Raw genomic sequence first — 12,672 nt, 5'->3', positions numbered from 1 at the left:
CATACTGTTATAATTCTGATTTCAGGAAGAGGAACTCTGTTAGTGTATCTGCCACAGTGTTTAACATATAGTATGAACTCAATGAATATATTTTGAGTGAATGCTAAGAAAGTTGATAACACACATTAAAAAATAACCTTAAGTTCAAAATGAGACAAAAAAAAAAAAACCTTAGGACTATATGGATAGAAGGTACTTCTTACAGGTTTTTGGTTATTTTTCTAACTAGCATTAATTTTTTTCTTAAAAATGCAAAACATGATGCCTTAAAACCTAGATAAATATGCAAATGGTTCTGGTTCATTTCTGAAAGATTATTGTCTTAGTCCATTTGTACTACTATAAGAAAATCCCACAGACTAGGGAGCTTATAAACAACGGAAATTTATTTCTCATAGTTCTGAGCCTGGAAGTCTGAGATCAGCATGTTAGCACGGTCACATTCTGGTAAGGGTCCTCTTCCTACTTCATAGTTGGTGTTTTCTCACTCCATCCTTCTGTGGTCGAAGGAGCTCAGGAGCTGTCAGGTCATTTTTTTAAGGCACTACTGCCATTCATGAGGGCTCTGTCCTCATCAACTAATCAGTTCAAAAAGTCCCAGCTCCTAATACCATCATATTTGGAGGTTAGGATTTCAACGTATGAATTTGGGGAAACACAAACTTTCAGATCATACCAGAAATGAACATTTAAACCGAAAAGCTGTAACAGAATTCTAAATGGAAAAGTGTACTTGCATGCATGAAAAATGTCAGGAATTATTTATATTCAAATATAAACAAAATAAGGAAACCCAAAGCAGATTGGGAGATATTAGCAATAAATATGATAATGAGATAATATCCTTCATAGAGAAAGCATTCACACAGTTGACTTTACTCCTGAAACTATTACTGTGGCCATGGATAGGGCATGTACACTGGGGCTCAAAGAGACATCTGCTTTCCCAGAAATACATGTATTCAAAAATAAAACCAGAGGTTTTTAAGAAGTAGGAATGGATTCTGAAAATGAAATCAATAACTTCCCACTACACTGGGATTGAGATTGATTTTTATTATTTTTTCTGTTCTTTTCCAGGTTTCCAGATTTTCTGTAATAACCATGAATTATTACTTCTATGATCAAAAATAGAATTCTGTGAGTATGTATTATATTTAAGAAATGAAATAAGCTCATTGAATGTGAGCCAGCTACAAGAGCCTCTGTAAGAAGGGGAGAGTTATTCTCTTAGCTATAATAGAGACCAAAACAAGGTGGCCTCAGCGCTCCCAACTGAGGGCTATTAAATCGAGCTGAGGGTCTTACAGTCTCTGATACCTGTTCTGAAGTGTAACCCATTTTCTTGTTCCTCTTGATAAGCAGTTCTTGGCAAAACTATTTCTTAGCGATACATTTAGGACAGAAAATATAAGCAAACTGTAAGCTAGAGTATAGGGATCTTTCTTTCTCCTTGAAAGAAACACCTTCAAATAACAAAAATCAGATATGGAGAATCTTCACATATCATTTGAAAAAGATTCTGCTTTTGCAAAGAACATGGGACATTTTCTGTATTGTTAGCAAGTAGTACGTGTGCATTTGTGCGTGCCTGGACCACTTTGACTCTGCGACCTTAATTTCTTCCTTGGTACAAATAGTTATGTTAGATGATTTTTGAGGCGGGTCCTCTTCAGCTCTCACATTTCTAGAATTCTAAATCATATGTATCAGGTACCTTCCTTGTCTGGGTTTCCAGTCTGGTGATTAATAATGAGTAGATATAGGAGAAGACTTAATTTTGGCTCAACTATTGATAATTTGGCTAGGGTGGTTAATCTCTGTTAAAGTCATCTTTCCTTGAACTCGTCACTGAATCAATAGCAAAAATAATTAAGAGTTTCTAACTTTCAGTTTTTGAGTCTTTGAGCCTGTAAGCCTCTGAGTAAAGTCAGCAGTTTTCAGAGAATAGGCAAAAATTACCTTTCCAAATCAAAAATCAGGCAGTGTCTTAAGGATTGCTCTCTCTGGTCTATACTGTGACCTTGTTTCGAGCTAACCAGACAGCACTCTCACCATTTCACTGGAATGCTTACCCCTGCAGCCCATGACTTCAGGGTAGCTGGTGCTCTTGGAGAGGATTTAATGGACCGATGATCTTGAAAAATAAATGTGATTCTTTGTAATCACTGATGTGTGGGAAAAACGTCTTTGATAAAGGCTGGTCAATGTTTTCATCTTCTTTGTTTAAGACAGCATTTCTCAAACTTCAGTTTGTTCTCCTTCGTTTTTATAATTACCTTCGTAATATTTGTCATAGTCTCATTCCATTGTTATTTTGGTATTTTAAAAAAATTTTCTTACTTTTTATGTAAATAATAAACTTTATAGTTCCATGAATAAAATAACTACTTACCTGTGATATATATATGTAGGGTAACCATAAAAATATGTATGTACCAAAACATTTCATAACCAAATACGAACATGTAACCAAACTGTACCATTGACTTTAAAAATTGAAAAAAAAAATAAGCAAAACAGAGCAATAATGCATGTCATTGATCTACAAAATTTCTGATTTGCAAAATAGGGTTTGCTATTCACAAATAATTATATAGTGCATTACCACTTTATTTGAGATGAAAATGGGGTTTAAAGTTAATTATTCACAGCTATTTAAAAATTTTAACATCAGTCAACAATCTCTGTAGCAGGAAAACATGAAAGATATTTGACCATTCCTCCAATAGTAAAGATTAATTTTTTTATCAATCAAAATGATATAAGTGGCTTTTCTTCAATAAGCTTTTATTTCTAGAAGCCATCTGAAAGGCCGTTCTGGATTTGCTCTTCAGAACATGTCTTTATTTAATAATTCCCAGTTTTGTAAGCATCAATTCCTAATGTTTAGGATATTTTCAGCAACTTTTTTTCTGATAAGCTAATAACTAGGTAATTCAGACAATTATATTTGTTGATTTGAGGACTTAATGAGCAAAGTGAGAGAGTTTCCAACCAGAATTCTGTCTTTTTATTTTTATTTTTTTTAAGCCAGATACTCAGACACTACTCACAATCTCCTAGGTTAGAGCTCTTATGCATACCATGTAATTGAATCCCAGAGAGGTGATGTGATACATGGAGACTCACTTAACTGTTGAGTCTCAGACAAGCCCAGAATATACTTCTAATAGACTCCTTGTGTTCTCTTCCCATAGTTCGACTCAGCTACTTCTGGGTGAAGTTAGAATGGACTAACGACTTTAGCTTTGCTTTAATCTTTTTCAAGCTCTTGATCCTTGGTTCCAGCAGTGCCTGTCAAGAGCTAACTTTGCTTAGGTAGGGACTATTCCTCTGGTTTCTGGTTATCTAACCTCAGCTGGGCCACCCCTGCTCTAAAAACTCTAAAGCAGGAGTGTGGGCAAGAACCTGGCACAAGTTTAGGAATATGTCTTGTGTATGTACTCTGAGTCAGGATAAGTCACACAAACAACCTTCAGTAGCCTCCATACTTTCTTCCCATACCTGTCCCCTCCCTTCCTTCTTACCTGTTTTCCCTTCACTGCCTTTTTGCCCACCTTGGCCCTATCTCTGGCCCTATCTGGGGCTCCCTCCCTCTCCCAGTCCATCAGTGTGCCACCTGCTATCAAGTCACACAGTGATACTTCAACCAGACTTCAGCAAACAGCCACCATGTTAAAATTTTGGTTTCTAATAAAAACAAATTTAAAAATTGGTTTTGTAAATTTGGGGACTGACAGTATTTATTGCGTCTTCATTCTTTTCATTATATAAATTTAACCATTTTCCTCTTAAATATACTAGTTTCATTCCATAAAGAAACTGTGGAAGGATGACATTACAGATATTTCATGACTTGTTAATAGCTTTGGATGTAAAATAAATTAGTAGATGAAGGAAAAGAGAGAAGATTGAGATTCATAGTCAGCCTGGGGATTGGGACGATGCCAAGTTTTATCTGTCTCTGCTGACCCAGGTCTTTGCTAATAGGAACAATAAGGAATATGCTTTATTTATGAGCCTGAAGGGTCAGGGTCAGATCAGTTCAGCAGTATTTTAAAACATCACTTTTCAACTTATGGCTTTTCTCTCATACATCACAAGTCCTTCCCACTCAACCATTTCATCCCTTACAGTGAATACACATGTTCTGGAAACAATCATCTTCAAATGAATAAAACCCCCAAAAGAAAAAACCCCCCAAAGAAAAAACAAAATCTCAAATGTCCTTTGACTTCACAAACCCTACAGCTAACACCACATATTTCTTCCCTGTCTCATAGAAAAACATCTCTTAAAAATTGTAATCTGTCTTCTCTGCCTCCAGCTCCTTCTTTTTCTCCTCCAGACTGACTCTTCCAATCTGACTTTCATTCCACTTCTCAAATACTCTTGAGAAAGTCATTACATTTGTCCATGTTGCCTAATTGTATGGAAAATTTTTCTCAAATTTTCTCTTTTCTCAGTAATATTTAATCCAGTCCACCAATCCTTTTTTCCGTAAATACTTGTTTATTGGTTTTTGTGACACCACACTCAGGTTCCTAATGTCTTATTGGCTGTTTCTTTTAGTTTTTTTTCATGATCTTTTTTCTATCAGACTTTTAAAATTTGGAATTTCCAGGGGCCAGCCCTAGTCCTTCTTTTCTTCTTTGATTATTTGGCCTCTTAGGTTATATCTTGTCTCATGGTGTTAAATACCTTCGATTACTGATAATTCAAATTTATTTATTTCCCACTCATATGACCTACCAACATGAAGCTTTAATCAACTGTCTAATATTCTAACAATGGAATCACCCTCAACAAAAACTTGTTCCTTTCCAAGCCTCCTGTATGGCTCCTCTAGACCTCTGTATTCAATTCAATATCAGGTCCAAGTCTTTATACTTCTAAAATATTTCTCAAATCCATTGACTTGTCTCCATTTTGGAAACTTCTGCCTGAATCCAGCTAGCGTCATCTCTCCCCCAGAAAACTAAATTAACCTCAAAGCTTGTCTTCCAGTTTCTTCTCTTGCTCCTCATCTATCTGTTGTTTACACATCAGCCAGAGGGATCTTATGCAAGAGTAGAAGAAATCATGTTCCTGCCTAGTTTTACATCCCTTCATTGACTTCCAATTCTTCTTAGGAAAAATCCAAATATTTTCAATGTCATTTAAGCTCCTTAGTGATCTTTATGTTCCTCCAACTTTATCTCATACCACTTTCCCTCTCCAGTTATCTCCAGACAGCTCTTCTTTTTTGATCCTTCAGCATAAAAGGCCTTTTCATCTGTCAGAGACTTGTACTTGCTATCCCCTCTGTGGTCTTCCCTCAGCTCATGTCTCTTTTACTCCATTCTCTCTTTCTCATCATATTATTCTTGAAACAGATATCCTCTCCTAAGGGATTCCTTTACTGATGACTGCAAAGTTGGCTTCTCCTACTACTTTATACCACATCTTATTTTTATTTTCTTTATAGCACTTAACAAAATTTGAAAATATATATTATATATGTTATTTTTGTCTTGCTGTGATCATAACAGGCAGACTCCTTGTCTCCATAATGCCTGAAACATAGTAGGCATTAGTTATTTGCTGAATCCTGAATATAAGGACTTATAGTTGATTTTGAGACATCAGGACATTTGAAAATGTCCATAATAGCTCAAAAGGAGCATGGTGTAATACTACAAAGGAGTACCTAACTTAATTCTTTCTGAAATGATCAGCAAGGAGTACTATAGGAATTTGAAAAAAGTAGAAAATATTTGTAAATGGAAAGGATATATGGGTATTAAGTACAGGGAGCTAAAGAAAGCCAAGTTATAGTAGGGAAATGCAGGAGTATAAATATCTGAATTAAGGGAACAGTTTGTCTTGATGCACAATTTATAGATGAAAGGGCTGCAAATTAGGATTAGGGAATATTAAAGTTTTAAATTAAAGTAAAGAATCAGTGAAATTTGGGTCTAAGGAGCAGTAGTTGCTGTGATAGTAAAGTAGTATAATTTAATGAAGGGGTCAATGGTGAATGAAAAAAGGAAGAGAGGATATAGGAAAAATGACTAATGATTATATTGGTCCCCACAAGGACTGATGAGAAACACAGTGTCAGGGGCTGTGAAAAGGGAAATGAAGGAATATGTGTGGAAGGCATTTCAAGGAGTAACAGAAGAGTAGTTGGTTGGATATGAATTGAATATGGATTAGAATAAGTGAAATATTACTGGGAGATTATTGTTGACATTGGGGAAAAAAAGACAAAATTTAGGTAAAAATACACACATACACACACATGCATAAATATACTTCAAAAGTAAAAAAGTATCAAGTGAATTTAGTAAGTGTACTGGATGTAAACTCAATATAAAAGAATCAAATTTAAAATATACCAGCAAGCAACAGTAGTAAATAAGATTTTTTAAAGATTTAGTTAATAATAGCATCTACAGGGGCACCTGGGTGGCTCAGTAGGTTAAAGCCTCTGCCTTCGGCTCAGGTCATGATCCCAGGGTGCTGGGATCGGGCCCCACATCAGGTTCTCTGCTCAGCGGGGAGCCTGCTTCCCCCTCTCTCTCTGCCTGCTGCTCTGCCTACTTGTGATCTCTCTGTGTCAAGTAAATAAATAAAATCTTTTAAAAAAATAATAGCATCTACAAACATCAAATACCTAGGAAAAAGTTGCATGAAAGCTATTGAAATCTTCAATACAAAAACTTTAAAACTTTATTGGAGAGGGATTAAATAAATGAAGTGATATTATATGGTCCTAAATTGTTACATTGTAAAGATGTCAGTTCTCCCCAGAATAATGTATAAATTTAATGCAATCCCAATCAAAATCAATTTGTGGGAATTAATAAGCTAATTCTGAAATTCATCTGCAAAGGCACACGAGCCCAAAATAGGCACGGTGATATGGATAAAGAAAGTTGGAGGATTTATGCCACAAGATATTAATCTCCATTATGAAGCTATAGTAATTAAAACAGTGTGAACATTTATATGAAGGTGGATAAGCAGACTAATCAAATAGAAAGTCTAAAGCATACACACATTAATGACAACTGTTGCTAAATTTGATATATAACTATATGTTGCTTTTATGTTTACTTAGATTTATATTTGCCTATGTATTAAAGGAATCTAAACTTCATAAAGGAAATTTCTGTAGCTCCAAATATAGATGTGTTATGCACATAGTATAAAATCAATAAAATTTTTGTTATATTAAAGAATTTTCATTCTGTTATTCAACAAATATTTGTCAAGGGCTTATTATGGGCCTAGGACTGTTCTAAAAGAATGTGATAGGTTGACTATATCAACAGCCTCCCTTCCTTTCACTTCTGTATCCAAAGCCTTTGATAGTACCCCTGTGCACTGACTAAACTTGGCGAATGTGACTTGATTTGACCAACAAAACAACTGCAAAGTTAATGTTAATAAAGGGTTTTTTAAATGCTTGCACATTTCTGTTCCCTTTTCTAGAATCTTGCCACAACCATGAGAACAAACCCAAGCTAACCTGCTATAGGGGTGTGAAAGACATACAGAGAGGAACCAAGGCATTGCAGCTAAGGCCATGCTAGACCAACAAGCCTTCAGCTACCAGCCGGCTGGCCAAAGACTCATGAATGAAATTGGCAAGGGTCAGCCAAACGTAGCACAGATCTCTTAGGGGAACTTCCTACAGACCCATAAACATATGAAGAAATAATGAATGACTATTAGTTAAAGCTACTAGGTTTTAGAGTGGTTTGTTGATCAACAGTAGCTAACTGATCTAATGAAGGAAATGCAGCATTAAATAAAACACACAGAAACTTCACTTTCATGGTAATTATTTTCCACTAATAAATATACATTATGCCAGATGGGGAGATTTGCTTCAATATAGTTAAATGATGTGCAGCCAATAAATATTTCCTGTTTAAATAACAAATGAAAAATAAACAGTTTACATAATTTTTTCTTTTTAAAAATAAATTTTTACTTGAGAACAGTTTTAGATTTACAGGAAAAAATTATGAAGATTTTATAGACGTCTATATATCCAACACACAGTTTCACTTACATGAACATTTTACTTTAGTAGCCTACAGATAATTAAGGAAACATTATTGATAGATAAGTCAGTGTTCAGTCCACACTTTATTCAGACTTCCTTAGTTATTAACCGATGTTCTTTATCTGTTCTGGAATTTCATCCAGGTGTCATTACATCTAGTAGTTGTGTTTCCTTGGGATCCTCTTTGATCTGACAATTTCTTTTTTTTTAAAATTATTTTTACTAACATATAATGTATTATTTGCCCCAGGGGTACAGGTCTGTGAATTGTCGGGCTTACACACTTCACAGCCCTCACCATAGCACATTCCCTCCCCAGTATCCATAACACAACCACCCTGTCCCTAATCCCCCAACCACCAGCAACCCTCAGTTTGTTTTATGAGATTAAGAGTCTCTTATGGTGTGTCTCTGTCCGGCTCCTATCTTGTTTCATTTTTTTCCTTCCCTATCCTCCAACCCCCCAACTTTACCTCTCAAATTCCTCATATCAGGGAGATCATATGATATTGTCTTTCTCTGATTGACTTATTTCACTCTGCAAAATACCCCCTAGTTCCACCCACATCGTTGCAAATGACAAGATTTCATTTCTTTTGATGGCTACATAGTATTCCATTCTATATATATATACCACTTCTTCTTATCCATTCATCTGTTGATGGACATCTAGGTTCTTCCCATAGTTTGGCTATTGTGGACATTGCTGTTATAAACATCCAGAAGTATGTGCCCCTTCAGATCACTGCATTTGTATCTTTGGGGTAAATACCCAGTAGTGCAATTGCTGGGTCATAGGGTAACTCTATTTGCAACTTTTTGAGGAACCTCCATGCTGTTTTCCAGAGTGACTGCACCAGCTTGCATTCCCACTAACAGTGTAGGAGGGTTCTCCTTTCACTGCATCTTCTCCAACATCTGTCATTTCCCGACTTGTTAATTTTAGCCATTCTGACTGTTGTGAGGTGGTATTTCACTGTGGTTTGATTTGTATTTCCCTGAAGCCGAGGGATGCTGAGCACTTTTTAATGTGTCTGTTGGCCATCTGGATGTCTTCTTTGCAGAAATGTCTGTTCATGTCCTCTGCCCATTTCTTGATTGGATTCTTTGTTCTTCGGATGTTGAGTTTGACACGTTCTTCATAGATTTTGGATATAGTCCTTTATCTGATATGTCATTTGTGAATATCTTCTCCCATTCTGTCAGTTGTCTTTTGGTTTTGTTGACAATTTCCTTTGCTGTGCAAAAGCTTTTGATCTTGATGAAGTCCCAATAGTTCATTTTTGTCCTTGCTTTCCTTGCCTTTGGTGATGTTTCTAGGAAGAAGAAGCTGTGGCTGAGGTCAAAGAGGTTGCTGCCTATGTTCTTCTCAAGGATTTTGATGGGTTCCTTTCTCACATTAAGTTCCTTCATCCATTTCGAGTCTGTTTTGGTATGTGTTGTAAGGAAATGGTCCAGTTTCATTTCTCTGCATGTGGCTGTCCAATTTTTCCCAACACCATTTGTTGAAGAGACTTTTTTCCATTGGACATTTTTCCAGTTTTGTCAAAGACTAGTTGACCATAGAGTTGAGGGTCTATTTCCTGGCTCTCTGTTCTGTTCCACTGATTTGCGTGTCTTCTCCTTTTTCTTTCTTTCTTTTTTTTTTTTAAGATTTATTTATTTGTCAGACAGAGATCACAAGCAGACAGAAAGAGAAAGAGGGGAAGCATGCTCCCTGCTGAGCAGAGAGCCCGATGTGGGGCTCAATCCCAGGACCCTGAGATCATGACCTGAGCCGAAGGCAGAGACTTTAACCCACTGAGCCACCCAGGCGCCCCAATGTGTGTCTTCTTTTGTGCCAGTACCATACTATCTTGATGATTATAGCTTTGTAATAGAGCATGAAGTCTGGAATTGTGATGCCACCAACTTTGGCTTTCTTTTTCAACATTCCTCTGGCTATTCAGGGTCTTTTCTGGTTCCATATAAATTTTAGGATTATTTGTTACATTTCTTTGGGAAAAAAGGATGATTTTTGACAGGGATTGCATTAAATGTGTAGGTTGCTTTAGATAGCATATACATTTTCACAATATTTGTTCTTCTAATCCATGAACATGCAACACTTTTCTATTTATCTGTGTCTTCCTCAGTTTCTTTCATGAGTACTTAATAGTTTTCTGAGTACAGATTCTTTCCCTCTTTGGTTAGGTTTATTCCTAGGTATCTTATGGTTTTGGGTGCAATTGTAAATGGGATTGACTCCTTAATTTCTCTTTCTTCTGTCTTGCTGTTGGCATATAGAAATGCAACTGATTTCTGTGCATTGATTTTATATCCTGACACTTGACTGAATACCTGTATGAGTTCTAGCAGATTTGGAGTGGAGTCTTTTGGGTTTTCCACATAAAGTATCACATCATCTGCAAAGAGTGAGAGTTTGACTTCTTTGCTGATTCAGATGCTTTTAATTTTTTTTGTTGTTGTTGTTGTCTGCTGAGGCTAGGACTTCTAGTACTATGTTGAATAGCAATGGTGATAGTGGACATCTTTGCCATGTTCCTGACCTTAGGGGAAAAGCTCTCAGTTCTTCCCCATTAAGATTAATATTCACTGTGGGTTTTTCATAGATGGGTTTGATGATATGGAGGTTTGTACCGTATGTCCCTACACTTTGAAGAGTTTTGATCAAGAAAGGATGCTGTACTTTGTCAAATGCTTTTTCAGCATCTATTGAGAGTATCATATGGTTCTTACTCTTTATTTTATTAATATATTGTATCACATTGATTGATTTGGGAATGTTCAACCAAGCTTGCAGCCCAGGAATAAATCCCACTTGGTCGTGGTGAATAATCCTTTTAATATACTCTTGGGTCCTATTGGCTAGTATTTTGGTGAGAATTTTCACATCTGTGTTCATCAAGGATATTGGTCTCTAATTCTCATTTTTGATCTCTGTCTCCTTTTTGGTCTTTGTCTGCTTTTGGGACCAGGGTAATGCTGGCCTCATAAAATGAGTTTGGAAGTTTTCCTTCCATTTCTATTTTTTGGAACAGTTTCAGGAGAAAAAGTATTAATTCTTCTTTAAATGTTTTGTGGAATTCCCCTGGGCTCTTGTTTGTTGGGAGATTTTTGATGACTGCTTCAATCTCCTTACTGGTTATGGGTGTTCAAGTTTTCAGTTCAGTTATAGTAGTTTATATGTCTCTAGGAATGCATCCATTTCTTACAGAGTGTCAAATTTGCTGGCGTATAGTAGCTCATAATATGTTCTTATAATTGTTTATATTTCTTTGGTGTTGGTTGTGATCCCTCCTCTTTCATTCATGATGTTATTTATTTGGGTCCTTTCTCGTTTCTTTTTGATAAGTCTGGCCAGAGGTTCACCAATCTTATTAATACTTTCAAAGAACCAGCTCCAGTTTCGTTGATGTGTTCTACTGTTCTTTTGGTGTCTATTTTATTGATTTTTGTTCTGATCTTCATGCTTTTTTTCTCCTGCTGGTTTAGGCTTTCTTTGCTGTTCTTTCTCCAGCTCCTTTAGGTATAGGGTTAGGTTGTGTACTTGAGACCTTTCTTGTTTCTTGAGAAAAGCTTATATCTCAATATACTTTCCTCTCAGGACTGCCGTTGCTAGGTCCCACAGATTGTGAACCATTGTGTTTTCATTTTCATTTGTTTCCATGAATTTTTTCAATTCTTTAATTTCCTGGTTGACCCATTCATTCTTTCATAGGATTCTCTTTAGCCTCCATGTATTTGTGTTCTTTCCAACATTTGTCTTGTGATTGAGTTCTAGCTTCAGAGAATTATGGTCTGAAAATAGGGAGGGAATGATCCCAATCTTTGGTACCAGTCTCAACTGTATATTTGTGACATATGATGTGAGGTATTCTGGAGAATGTTCCATGTGCACTAGAGAAAATGTGTATTCTGTTGCTTTGGGATGGAATGTTCTGAATATATCTGTGATGTCCATCTGGTCCAGTGTGTCACTTAAGGCCTTTATTTCCTTGTTGATCTTTTGCTTGGATGATCTGTCCATTTCAGTGAGGGGGGTGTTAAAATTCCATACTATTACTGTATTATTGTCAATGTATTTCTTTGATTTTGTTATTAATTGGTTTATATAGTTGGCTGCTCTCTAGTTAGGGGCATAGATATTTAAAATTGTTAGATCTTCTTGTTGTACAGACCCTTTGAGTATGATATAGTGTCCTTCCTCATCTCTTATTATAGTCTTTGGCTTAAAATCTAATTTTTCTGATATAAGGATTGCCACCCCAGCTTTCTTTTGATGTCCATTAGCATGGTAAATTGTTTTACACCCCCTCACCTTAAATCTGGAGGTGTCTCTGGCTCTAAAATGAGTTTCTTGTAGACAGCATTTTGATGGGTTTTGTTTTTTTTTATCCATTCTGAGACCCTGTGTCTTTTGATTGGGGCATTTAGCCCCTTTACAATCAGGGTAACTATTGAGAGATACAAATTAGGCATTGTATGGCCTGTAGGGTGACTTTTACTGTATATTGTCTATGTTCCTTTCTGGTCTACTACTTTTAGGCTCTCTCTTTGCTTAGAGGACCCCTTTAAATATTTCCTGTAGAGCTGGTTTGGTGTTTTAG

The sequence above is a fragment of the Meles meles genome, chromosome 10, assembly GCF_922984935.1.
Source record: "Meles meles chromosome 10, mMelMel3.1 paternal haplotype, whole genome shotgun sequence".
NCBI lineage: Eukaryota > Metazoa > Chordata > Mammalia > Carnivora > Mustelidae > Meles > Meles meles.
Note: the sequence above shows the minus strand (reverse complement) of the source record.